Raw genomic sequence first — 14,142 nt, 5'->3', positions numbered from 1 at the left:
TAAATAAGTATGCATTTGCAAACATTTCTTGAAACCTGATTTTCACTATGTCATCCTGGGGTATTGTGATGTCATTCTGGGGTATTGTGATGTCATTATGGGGTATTGTGATGTCATCCTGGGGTATTGTGATGTCATCCTGGGGTATTGTGATGTCATTATGGGGTATTGTGATGTCATTATGGGGTATTGTGATGTCATTATTGGGTATTGTGATGTCATTATTGGGTATTGTGATGTCATTCTGGGGTATTGCGATGTCATTATGGGGTATTGTGATGTCATTATGGGGTAATGTGATGTCATTATGGGGTATTGTGATGTCATCCTGGGGTATTGTGATGTCATTCTGGGGTATTGTGATTTCATTCTGGGGTATTGTGATGTCATTCTGGGGTATTGTGATGTCATTATGGGGTATTGTGATGTCATTATGGGGTATTGTGATGTCATTATTGGGTATTGTGATGTCATTATTGGGTATTGTGATGTCATTATGGGGTATTGTGATGTCATTCTGGGGTATTGTGATGTCATTATTAGGTATTGTGATGTCATTCTGGGGTATTGTGATGTCATTCTGGGGTATTGTGATGTCATTATTGGGTATTGTGATGTTATTATGGGGTATTGTGATGTCATTATTGGGTATTGTGATGTCATTATTGGGTACTGTGATGTCATTCTGGGGTATTGTGATGTCATTATTGGGTATTGTGATGTCATTATTGGGTATTGTGATGTCATTATTGGGTATTGTGATGTCATTCTGGGGTATTGTGATGTCATTCTTGGGTATTGTGATGTCATTCTGGGGTATTGTGATGTCATTCTGGGGTATTGTGATGTCATTCTGGGGTATTGTGATGTCATTATTGGGTATTGTGATGTTATTATGGGGTATTGTGATGTCATTATTGGGTATTGTGATGTCATTATTGGGTATTGTGATGTCATTATTGGGTACTGTGATGTCATTCTGGGGTATTGTGATGTCATTCTGGGGTATTGTGATGTCATTATTGGGTATTGTGATGTCATTATTGGGTATTGTGATGTCATTATTGGGTATTGTGATGATTGACAGGGATTTGTTTTATTTAATCTGATGGGTCTGAGTACTTTCTGAACGAACTGTATGTCTCCCATGCCAATAAAGCCCTTTGAATTTTATATATATATATATATATAGACAGAGAGAGAGAGAGAGAGAGAGAGAGAGAGAGAGAGAGAGAGAGAGAGAGAGAGAGAGAGAGAGAGAGAGAGAGAGAGAGAGAGAGAGAGAGAGAGAGAGAGAGAGAGAGAGAGAGAGAGAGAGAGAGAGGTTGGACAGGAAGTGGTGGGTGGAGAGATATGGAAGGGGGGAGGAAGGTGAAACTCAGGGGAATACCAGAGTAGATGAGTACGGTGAGGTACGGTGAGATGCAAACCATGACATCATGTGGTGTGTGTGTGTGTGTGTTAATTACAGCTCACTGCATTTCTGCTTCGAGAACATGAAAAGATAGAAACACGTGTTTCGAGTGTGAACTCAAATTGACTTATCAAACAGAGACAACGTGGCTGACACAGATAGAAAAACATATTGGTATGAGTGGCACAATAGTACACACACTCACAGACAGACTCTCCATACACACACACACACACACACACACACACACACACACACACACACACACACACACACACACACACACACACACACACACACACACACACACACACACACACACACACACACACACACACACGCCATACACACACTCACACACACACACACACACATACACACACTCACTGACAGACTCGCCATACACACACAGCCGCGAGCACAAACAGACACACACACACAGACTCTCCATACACACACACACACACACACAGACAGACAGACAGACAGACAGACAGACAGACAGACGCGAGCATATACAGATACACAAATACACACACAGGTGCACCATACACACACAGGCGTACTGTAACTGCAACGTAAAATTCAGGGTCGTCACAGTACGGACACACAGACACAGACTCACACATTAAAGCTCACACGCCGGCTTTCAACAATCTCTCTAGGGGTCTCGAAGCTACGCTGATGCTCTTTACACAGAACATGTCCTGACCTATATAGATGCAATCAGCTTTTATGTGACTACATGGTGTAAACACTACACATATTAAATGTACTGCACTATAGTAACACCAGACTACTGCACTATAGTAACACCAGATTACTATAGTAACACCAGATTACTGCACTATAGTAACACCAGACTACTGCACTATAGTAACACCAGATTACTACACTACACTAACACCAGATTACTATAGTAACACCAGATTACTACACTACACTAACACCAGATTACTATAGTAACACCAGACTACTGCACTATAGTAACACCAGACTACTGCACTATAGTAACACCAGACTACTGCACTATAGTAACACCAGAAAACTACACTACACTAACACCAGATTACTATAGTAACACCAGATTACTATAGTAACACCAGATTACTACGCTATAGTAACACCAGATTACTATAGTAACACCAGATTACTATGCTATAGTAACACCAGATTACTATAGTAACACCAGACTACTACACTACAGTAACACCAGATTACTATAGTAACACCAGATTACTACGCTATAGTAACACCAGATTACTGTAGTAACACCAGACGACTACACTATAGTAACACTAGATTACTATAGTAACACCAGACTACTTCACTATAGTAACACCAGATTACTACACTACACTAACACCAGATTACTACAGTAACACCATATTACTACGCTATAGTAACACCAGAGTACTATAGTAACATCAGATTACTACACTACACTAACACCAGATTACTACGCTATAGTAACACCAGATTACTACACTACACTAACACCAGACTACTGCACTATAGTAACACCAGATTACTACACTACACTAACACCAGATTACTATAGTAACACCAGATTACTACACTACACTAACACCAGATTACTATAGTAACACCAGATTACTACACAACACTAACACCAGATTATTGCACTATAGTAACACCAGACTACTGCACCATAGTAACACCAGATTACTACACTACATTAACACCAGATTACTATAGTAACACCAGACTACTACACTATAGTAACACCAGATTACTACACTACACTAACACCAGACTACATTACATTTACATTTAAGTCATTTAGCAGACGCTCTTATCCAGAGTGATTTACAAATTATCCAGAGCGATTTACAAATTACTATAGTAACACCAGATTACTACACTACACTAACACCAGACTACTATAGTAACACCAGATTACTATAGTAACACCAGACTACTACACTATAGTAACACCAGATTACTATAGTAAAACCAGACTACTTCACTATAGTAACACCAGATTACTATAGTAACATCAGATTACTACACTACACTAACACCAGATTACTACACTATAGTAACACCAGATTACTATAGTAACACCAGATTACTACACTACACTAACACCAGATTACTATAGTAACACCAGATTACTACACTACACTAACACCAGATTACTATAGTAACACCAGATTACTACACTACACTAACACCAGATTACTATAGTAACACCAGATTACTATAGTAACACCAGACTACTACACTATAGTAACACCAGATTACTATAGTAACACCAGATTACTACACTACACTAACACCAGACTACTATAGTAACACCAGATTACTATAGTAACACCAGACTACTACACTATAGTAACACCAGATTACTATAGTAACACCAGACTACTTCACTATAGTAACACCAGATTACTATAGTAACATCAGATTACTACACTACACTAACACCAGATTACTACGCTATAGTAACACCAGATTACTATAGTAACACCAGATTACTACACTACACTAACACCAGATTACTATAGTAACACCAGATTACTACACTACACTAACACCAGATTACTATAGTAACACCAGATTACTACACTACACTAACACCAGATTACTATAGTAACATCAGACTACTACACTACACTAACACCAGACTACTGTACTATAGTAACATCAGATCGCTACACTACACTAACACCAGATTACTATAGTAACATCAGATCGCTACACTACACTAACACCAGATTACTTCACTATAGTAACACCAGACTACTGCACTATAGTAACACCAGATCACTACACTACACTAACACCAGATTACTACACTATAGTAACACCAGATTACTACAATAACACCAGATTACTACACTGTAGTAACACCAGATTACTACACTAAAACCAGATTACTACACTATAGTAACATCAGACTACTACACTATAGCAACACCAGATCGCTACACTGCACTAACACCAGATTACTACACTATAGTAACATCAGACTACTACACTATAGTAACACCAGATTACTACACTATAGTAACACCAGATTACTACACTAACACCAGATTACTACACTATACTAACACCAGATTACTACACTATAGTAACACCAGATTACTACACTATAGTAACATCAGACTACTACACTACATTAACACCAGATTACTACACTATAGTAACACCAGATTACTACACTAACACCAGATTACTACACTAAAACCAGATCGCTACACTACACTAACACCCGATTACTACACGACACTAACACCAGATTACTACACTAACACCAGATTACTACACTAACACCAGGTTACTACACTAACACCAGATTACTACACAACACTAACACCAGATTACTACACTAACACCAGATTACCACACTAACACCAGGTTACTACACTAACACCAGGTTACTACACTGCACTAACACCAGATTACCACACTAACACCAGATTACTATAGTAACACCAGACTACTATACTAACACCAGATTACTACACTAACACCAGATTACTACACTAACACCAGATTACTACACTAACACCAGGTTACTACACTATAGTAACACCAGATTACTACGCTATAGTAACACCAGATTACTACACTATAGTAACACCAGATTACTACGCTATAGTAACACCAGATTACTACACTATAGTAACACCAGATTACTACGCTATAGTAACACCAGATTACTACACTATAGTAACACCAGATTACTACACCACACTAACACCAGATTACTATAGTAACACCCGATTACTACACCACACTAACACCAGATTACTACACTACACTAACACCAGATTACTATAGTAACACCAGATTACTACACGACACTAACACCAGATTACTATAGTAACACCAGATTACTACACCACACTAACACCAGATTACTACACTACACTAACACCAGATTACTATCGTAACACCAGATTACTACACCACACTAACACCAGATTACTATAGTAACACCAGATTACTACACCACACTAACACCAGATTACTACACTACACTAACACCAGATTACTATCGTAACACCAGATTACTACACCACACTAACACCAGATTACTATAGTAACACCAGATTACTACACTACACTAACACCAGATTACTACACTACACTAACACCAGATTACTACACCACACTAACACCAGATTACTATAGTAACACCAGATTACTACACTACACTAACACCAGATTACTATAGTAACACCAGATTACTACACTACACTAACACCAGATTACTACACTCACTAACACCAGATTACCTCACTAACACCAGATTACTACACGAACACCAGATTACTATACTACACTAACACCAGATTACTACACTAACACCAGATTACCACACTACACTAACACCAGATTAATACAGTAACACCAGATTACCACACTAACACCAGATTACTATACTAACACCAGATTACTACACCACGCTAACACCAGATTACTACACTAAACTAACACCAAATTACTACACTAACACCAGATTACTACACTAACACCAGATTACTACACTAACATCAGATTACTATAGTAACACCAGATTACTATGCTATAGTAACACCTAATTACTATAGTAACAACAGATTACTACAATATAGTAACACCAGATTACTACGCTATAGTAACGCCAGATTACTACAGTAACACCAGATTACTACACTATAGTAACGCCAGATTACTATAGTAACCACAGATTACTACACTATAGTAGCACCAGATTACTATGCTATAGTATCACCAGATTACTACACTATAGTAACGCCAGATTACTATAGTAACCACAGATTACTACACTATAGTAGCACCAGATTACTATGCTATAGTAACACCAGATTACTATAGTAACACCAGATTACTACGATATAGTATCACCAGATTACTACACTATAGTAAAACCAGATTACTACACCATAGTAACACCAGATTATTACACTACACTAACACCAGATTATTACACTACACTAACACCATATTACTACACTACACTAACACCAGACTACTATAGTAACGCCAGATTACTATAGTAACACCAGATTACTACACTAACACCAGATTATTACACTACACTAACACCAGATTATTACACTACACTAACACCAGACTACTATTGTAACACCAGAGAATAACTGAACTCTACTGTACTGTACAAGACAGATTCCCTGATTGGTCAAAAAGGTCAAATGTTTGGCCTGTGTTGTCCAAAGGTTACAGCCGCTGACCCCAGCACACATGTGTTGACTCCCCCCGCCCCATCCCCCAGATTACCCAGATACTGTAGAGTACAATACAATATCCCTTAATTACCCAGATACTGTAGCTTCTATCTCAAGGCCATCAGACTGTTAAACAGCCACCACTAACATTGAGTGGCTGCTGCCAACACACTGACTCAACTCCAGCCACTTTAATAATGGGAATTGATGGGAAATGATGTAAAATATATCACTAGCCACTTTAAACAATGCTACCTAATATAATGTTTACATACCCTACATTATTCATCTCATATGTATACGTATATACTGTACTCTATATCATCTACTGCATCCTTATGTAATACATGTATCACTAGCCACTTTAACTATGCCACTTTGTTTACATACTCATCTCATATGTATATACTGTACTTGATACCATCTACTGTATCTTGCCTATGCTGCTCTGTACCATCACTCATTCATATATCCTTATGTACATATTCTTTATCCCCTTACACTGTGTATAAGACAGTAGTTTAGGAATTGTTAGTTAGATTACTTGCTGGTTATTACTGCATTGTCGGAACTAGAAGCACAAGCATTTCGCTACACCCGCGTTAACATCTGCTAACCATGTGTATGTGACAAATAAAATTTGATTTGATTTGATTTATAATATCCCTTAATTACCCAGATACTGTAGATTATAATATGTAACCTGTTTCAGGAAACTAGGTGTATGTCGCATGTCACTACTTCACAGGAGAGCCATTTGAACATAAACATATTTTTAACCCAAAATTTTTTGTTGTCAGAAATACTTCTAGAACATATCTTTAATAACACACTTGTATTGCATCCTTAAATAGGAATACAATTGTTAAACTACGAGCCTAGTTGGTTTAGCTTTTAATTTTAATTTTAATTAAACAGGCAAGTCAGTTAAGAACAAATTCTTATTTTCAATGACGGCCTGGGAACAGTGGGTTAACTGCCTGTTCAGGGGCAGAACGACAAATTTGTACCTTGTCAGCTCGGGGGTTTGAAGTCGCAACCTTCCAGTTACTAGTCCAACGCTCTAACCACTAGGCTACCCTGCCGCTAGCTATGGATAAAAGTCAGGGACCTTTCCGCTAGCCATGATTGGCTGAGATAATGAGTGGGCTGGACATGCCGGGAGATGAGTTTGGATTGGTCTGCCTTGTAACATGCATCTGTCTATAACGTGAGCTGATCAATATGTATCGACAGTCCCTTTCTACCGCTGTGTTTGCCATCGAGAGAACTACAAACATTTCGTTACTTTTCTCAACAACATTAGCGCCTGCTAAATTCAGGGCGTCATCGACAGATCAGTTGGAAAAAAGTGATGTGCTACTTCCCGCACACGCCACGGTCAGCGTGAACCTGGTGTGACACAACGCTGAGTTTAACAGTCCCAGTGTGAAACGTTGATCCATATATACGGGTGAGAGCACAGCTACATTTTCCAGATATTATACATTTCTAAATTTGTCAGAACGTCATTTATCATTGCAAGTTAAGGCGTACTGTTCGCTAGCTAGCAAACATTAGCTTGTGGGCTCGCTAGCTAACGTTACGCGTATGATTTGTGTAGTGATATTATTTGAATCAGTAAAGCCATTTGCAATGCTAAATATAGCCCAATGTTAGCTAACTAACATTGAACCTAGATGGTTAGCTCTTTAGCTACCTGCTCGATGCATACTACAGCTATGACAATGTTTGTCGATCACACAATAAACAGAATTCTACTGTATCTGCTCTGGATGGAAGTGCATTACACATCAACAGATTGGCCCCAAATGTCATAGTTACATAGAGCAGATGTTACAGGTTTATAGTGCTATGAGGCAATGAGATAGCGTTGGCTCATTGAAGCCCTTGTCAATTAAACCACAGGTGTTCAATACCCAGAAGGCATTGAATCCCTTGTTAATTAAACCACAGGTGTTGAATACCCAGAAGGCATTGAAGCCCTTGTCAATTAAATCACAGGTGTTGAATACCCAGAAGGCATTGAATCCCTTGTTAATTAAACCACAGGTGTTGAATACCCAGAAGGCATTGAATCCCTTGTTAATTAAACCACAGGTGTTGAATACCCAGAAGGCATTGAATCCCTTGTTAATTAAACCAGAGGTGTTGAATACCCAGAAGGCGTTGAATCCCTTGTTAATTAAACCACAGGTGTTGAATACCCAGAAGGCATTGAATCCCTTGTTAATTAAACCACAGGTGTTGAATACCCAGAAGGCATTGAATCCCTTGTTAATTAAACCAGAGGTGTTGAATACCCAGAAGGCATTGAATCCCTTGTTAATTAAACCACAGGTGTTGAATACCCAGAAGGCATTGAATCCCTTGTTAATTAAACAACAGGTGTTGAATACCCAGAAGGCATTAAACAGCATATAACACAACAAATGAATTCTCTTTACGACCAGGCCTCATATTCATGAAGCACTTCAGAGTAGGAGTACTGATCTAGGATCAGTTTTTGCCCTTTTATATCATAATGAATAAAACTATGGACAAGCAGAGGATCTGATCCTTAATCAGCATTGGGTTATAAATAAACAATAAATGACTCACCCCCATTGGCCAGGTCCTTTGAGGCGATGATGAAGCCGAACCCCTCCCCCGGCCGTCTCCGTAGCTCCACCTCCTGTCCCCTGACCCCTCCCCCTCGTCTGTCCACCTGGCCCTTGGCCACAGCCCCCAGTCCTGCTCCTCCTCCCCAACCTCCAGGGGGCCTCAACACACCCGGGGCCCCAACACCGTTCTCCACCCCAAGCCAGTCTCTGGGTTCCAGGGTGAGAGTTACAGGGACTGAGTCCAGAAAGCTTGTGCTCTGGACCAGGGAGGGGAGATCTGTGGAGGGCGAGGCTGGGGAGAGGTCACTGTGGCTGGGGGGGAGATGGGGGATGTGAGGGAGGTGCAGGGGCACCAAGGCATCTGAGGTGGAGGAGGAGGCAGGCAGGTCAGATGGGAGGCCATGGGAGGAGGAGGGGCCCAGGGGAGAGGGGAGGGGCTGGTAGAGGTTAGGGGAGACAGGAGAGAAGAGCGACCCTGGAGAGAGAGAGAGAGAGAGAGAGAGGGAGACAGGGAAGAGAGTGAGAAAGAGAGAGAGAGAGAGAGAGAGAGGGGGAGACAGGGAAGAGAGTGAGAAAGAGAGAGAGAGGTGGGGAGAGAGAGAGAGAGAGAGAGAGAGAGAGAGAGGGGAGGGAGAGACATAATTTGAACACCAAGAGAGAGACGTTCAGCTCATCTAGACCTATCAGGATATCAACAGTGAACCCAACACAAGGAAACAGAATCTCTGATGAGAAACGACCCTGTATCCTGTACACCGTAACCTGGTCTGAAAGTGGTTTAAAACCTAAAGTGATAAAGATGCATGTTACATTAAGATAATTTAAACCAAGTCCTACTGATGTTACATGTAACATACAGAGGATTCATACCTAAAGTACTAACGTTTCAAAAAGAGTATTTAAACAGGAAGAAAACCAGGATGAGGGTACTGCACCAATGCTTGCAACAGCAGTAGTATTACTAGTATGTATATCGGTAAATGCAGTGTTTTTGCGGTAGTATCAGTACTATAGTATTAATATAGGTTATATAGGTAAATACAGTTTAGTTGTGGTAGTAATGGTAGTATTTATACAGGTTAAGTAGGTTAATGTTCTTACCTCCTCTGTAAACCAACAGCACTACTTCTCCCTGCCTGGTGTGTTTCTGGAGAACCCTCTGGACCTACAGTGTTCAGCAGAGGTCATGTTAAAATAGGTTCAAAACAGATGGGCAAACACTGTTTTTTCAAAGGCTCTTTTTCAAATGAACTTGTAGTGACATTCAGAAACAAGCTCTTATGTACAAGTACCAGTCAAATGTTTGGACGCACCGAATAATTTACGTTTTTTTTCTCCATTTTACAATTTTCTACATCGTAGAATAATAGCGAAAACTATGAGATAACTATGAAATAACACATATGTCATCATGGGGTAACCCAAAAAGTCTTAACAAATCATAATATGTTTTATATTTGAGATTTGTGAAAGTAGCCACCCTTTGCCTTGATGAAAGCTTTGCAACACTCTTGGTATTCTATAAACCAGCTTCATGAGGTAGTTACCTGGAATGCATTTCAATTAACAGGTGTGCCTTCTTAAAAGTTCATTTGTGGAATTCCTTTACTTCTTAATGCGCATGAGCCAATCAGTTGTGTTGTGACAAGGTAGGGGTGGTATACAGAAGATAGACCAATTTGGTAAAATACCAAGTCCATACTATGGCAAGAACTGCTCAAATAAGCAAAGAGAAACAACATGAAGGTCAGTCAATGCGGAACATTTCAAGAACTTTGAAAGTTTCTTCAAGGGCAGTCGCAAAAACCATCAAGTGCTATGATGAAACTGTCTCTCATGAGGACCGCCACAGGAAAGGAGACCCAGAGTTACCTCTGCTGCAGAGGATAAGTTCATTAGAGTTACCTGGCTCTCATGAGGACCGCCACAAGGATTGGAGACCCAGAGTTACCTCTGCTGTAGAGGATAAATTCATTAGAGTTAAATGCACTTAAGATTGCATCCCAAATAAATGCTTCACAGAGTTCATTTAAAAGACACATCTCAACATCAACAGTTCAGAGGAGACTGCATGAATCAGGCCTTCATGGTCAAATTGCTGCAAATAAACCACTAAAGGACACCAATAAGAAGAAGAGACTTGCTTGGGCCAAGAAATACGAGCATTGACAATAGACCGGTGGAGATCTGTCCTTTGGTCTGATGAGTCCAAATTTGAGATTTTTGGTTCCAACCGCCGTTTCTTTGTGAGATGCAGAGTAGGTAAACGGATGATCTCTGCATGTCTGGTTCCCACCGTGAAGCATGGAGGAGGAGGTGTGATGGTATGGGGGTGCTTTGCTGGTGACACTGTCAGTGATTTATGTAGAATTCAAGGCACCCATAACCAGCATGGCTGACCTGGCCTCCACAATCACCCGACCTCAACCCAATTGAGATGGTTTGGGATGAGTTGGATCGCAGAGTGAAAAGCAGCCAACACGGGCTCAGCATATGTGGGAACTCCTTCAAGACGATTGGAAAAGCTTTCTTCATGAAGCTGGTTGAGAGAATGCAAAGCTGTCATCAAGGCAAAGGGTGGCTATTTGAAGAATCTCAAATATAAAATTGGTTTTGATTTGTTTGACACTTTTTTTGGTTACTACATGAATCCATATGTGTTATTTCATAGTTTTGATGTCTTCACTACTATTCTACAATGTAGAAAGTAGTAAAAATAAAGAAAATCGGTTGAATGAGTAGGTGTTCTAAAACTCCAAACTTGTGACTGGTACTGTATATACTGAAAAATAGGCTTGTGGTTGATCCCTGGACTGTATATTTGTCTTTAAGTATTCTCTGTGTCAATAACCAATGTTGTCGGAATGTTTATACTCCAGAGAGTGATGAGAACGGATGATTACTATTGAGCATTGATGTATACCAATACCAATCAACAAAATCTTAGCCTCTAGCTGTAGAACTGTCTCCAAAGTTGGTCGTACCTGAGCGAAGCTGAGACTCTGCACGTCAGCGCCGTTGATCTTGACTATAGCATCCCCTGGCTGCAGGGAGGAGCACTGCCTTCTGTCCCAGACCCTCTTCACCAGGGCCAGCTGCCCCCCCTGCCCCCCCGCCGTCACACTGAACCCCATCCCACCCCCCTCACTCCTCCCCAGGGGCACAGGGACCAGCTCGCCTCCTCCAGCCCCACCAGGTACTCCCTCACTGGGCGCGCCGTGGCCCCCATGGGGTTGGGCGTTGGCTGGGCAGCCGTTGAAGCCGCAAGGGGGGACCTCCGTGGGCGAGGGGAGCATGAGGGAGGTCTGGGGCATGGGGGGCCGTTGGCAGGGGGCTCCAGGGGTGGCGGTGCACACGTCCGGCTGGGACGGGGGCAGATTGGAGACGGAGATGGGCAGGGTGGAGGTGGTGAAGTCACTCTGGTGGTGGAGTATGGAGGAGGGGGTGGGGAGGGAGTTCGCATTGTAGCGCATCAGAGACCATCTGATGAAGGAAGAAGATACAGAGGATAAGGACGGAGACGGGATGTTAGATAATATTCTGTTCCAGTCGGAACAGAGGAAACTAAGAACTGCCCTGCCTCTCTAAAATCTTAGCCAAGTGATCAAACAGATCACCGACCATTTAGAATCCCACCATACTTTCTCCACTATGCAATCTGGTCATGGGTGCACCTCAGCCACACTTAAGGTCCTAAACGATATCATAGCCGCTATCGATAAAAGACAATACTGTGCAGCCGTATTCATAGACCTGGCCAAGGCTTGGCCATTGTCAATAAATGCATTCTTATTGGCACACTCAATAGCCTTGATTTCTCAAATGACTGCCTCGCTTGGTTCACCAACTACTTCTCAGAGTTCAGTGTGTCAAATCAGAGGGCCTGTTGTCAGGACCTCTGGCAATCTCTATGGGGGTGCCACAGGGTTCAATACCTGTGCCGACTATTTTCTCGGAATATATCTTGCTGATGGTGATTTTTTGATCCACCTCTACCCCTTTTTTTCTCCCCAATTTCGTGGTTTCCCATTGGTAGTTACAGTCTTGTCTCATCGCTGCAACTCCCATACAGACTTGGGAGAGGCGAAGGTCGAGACCCATGCGTCCTCTGAAACACAACCCAACCAAGACACACTGCACATCCAACCCGGAAGCCAGCAGCACCAATGTGTCGGAAGAAACACCGTACACCTCTGGCGACCTGGTCAGCATGCACTGTGCGCGGCCCGCCACAGAAGTCGCTAGTGAGCAATGAGACAAGGATAGCCCTGCCGGCCAAACCCTCCCTAACCCGGACGACACTGGGCCAATTATGCGCCGCCCCATGGACCTCCCGGTCGCAGCCGGCTGCAACAGAGCCTGGACTCGAACCCAGAGTCTCTGGTGGCACAGCTAGCACTGCGATGCAGTGCCTTAGAACACTGTGCCACCCGGGGTGCTCAGACGACACCATTCTGTATACTTCTGGCCCTTCTTTGGACACTGTGTTAACAAACCTCCAGATGAGCATCAATGCCATATACAACTCTCCTTCCGTGGCCTCCAACTGCTTTTAAATGCTAGTAAAACTAAATGCATTTTAGTAGTAATTAGCATCACTACTCTGGACGGTTCTGACTTAGAATATGTGTACAACTAAAAATACCTAGGTGTCCGGTTAGACTGTAAACTCTCCTTCCAGACTCACATCAAACATCTCCAATCCAAAATCTTTAATCTAGAATCAGCTTCCTATTTCACAACAAAGCCTCCTTCACTCCTGCTGTCAAAAATACCCTCGTAAAATTGACTATCCTACCGATCCTCGACTTTGGCGATGTCATTTACAAAATAGCCTCCAACACTCTACCCATCAAACTGGATGTAGTCTATCACAGTGCCATCCGTTTTGTCACCAAAG

The 14,142-nt window shown here is 41.7% G+C and overlaps 1 pseudogene; it reads right to left on the bottom strand.

The window, feature by feature from the left end:
* Positions 1-14,142, bottom strand: part of LOC135504293 (membrane-associated guanylate kinase, WW and PDZ domain-containing protein 3-like) — a 91,449-nt pseudogene that overhangs the window by 36,549 nt on the left and 40,758 nt on the right.

The sequence above is a fragment of the Oncorhynchus masou genome, chromosome 18 (assembly GCF_036934945.1).
Source record: "Oncorhynchus masou masou isolate Uvic2021 chromosome 18, UVic_Omas_1.1, whole genome shotgun sequence".
Lineage (NCBI taxonomy): Eukaryota > Metazoa > Chordata > Actinopteri > Salmoniformes > Salmonidae > Oncorhynchus > Oncorhynchus masou.
Note: the sequence above shows the minus strand (reverse complement) of the source record. Positions and strands in the feature narration are given on the sequence as shown.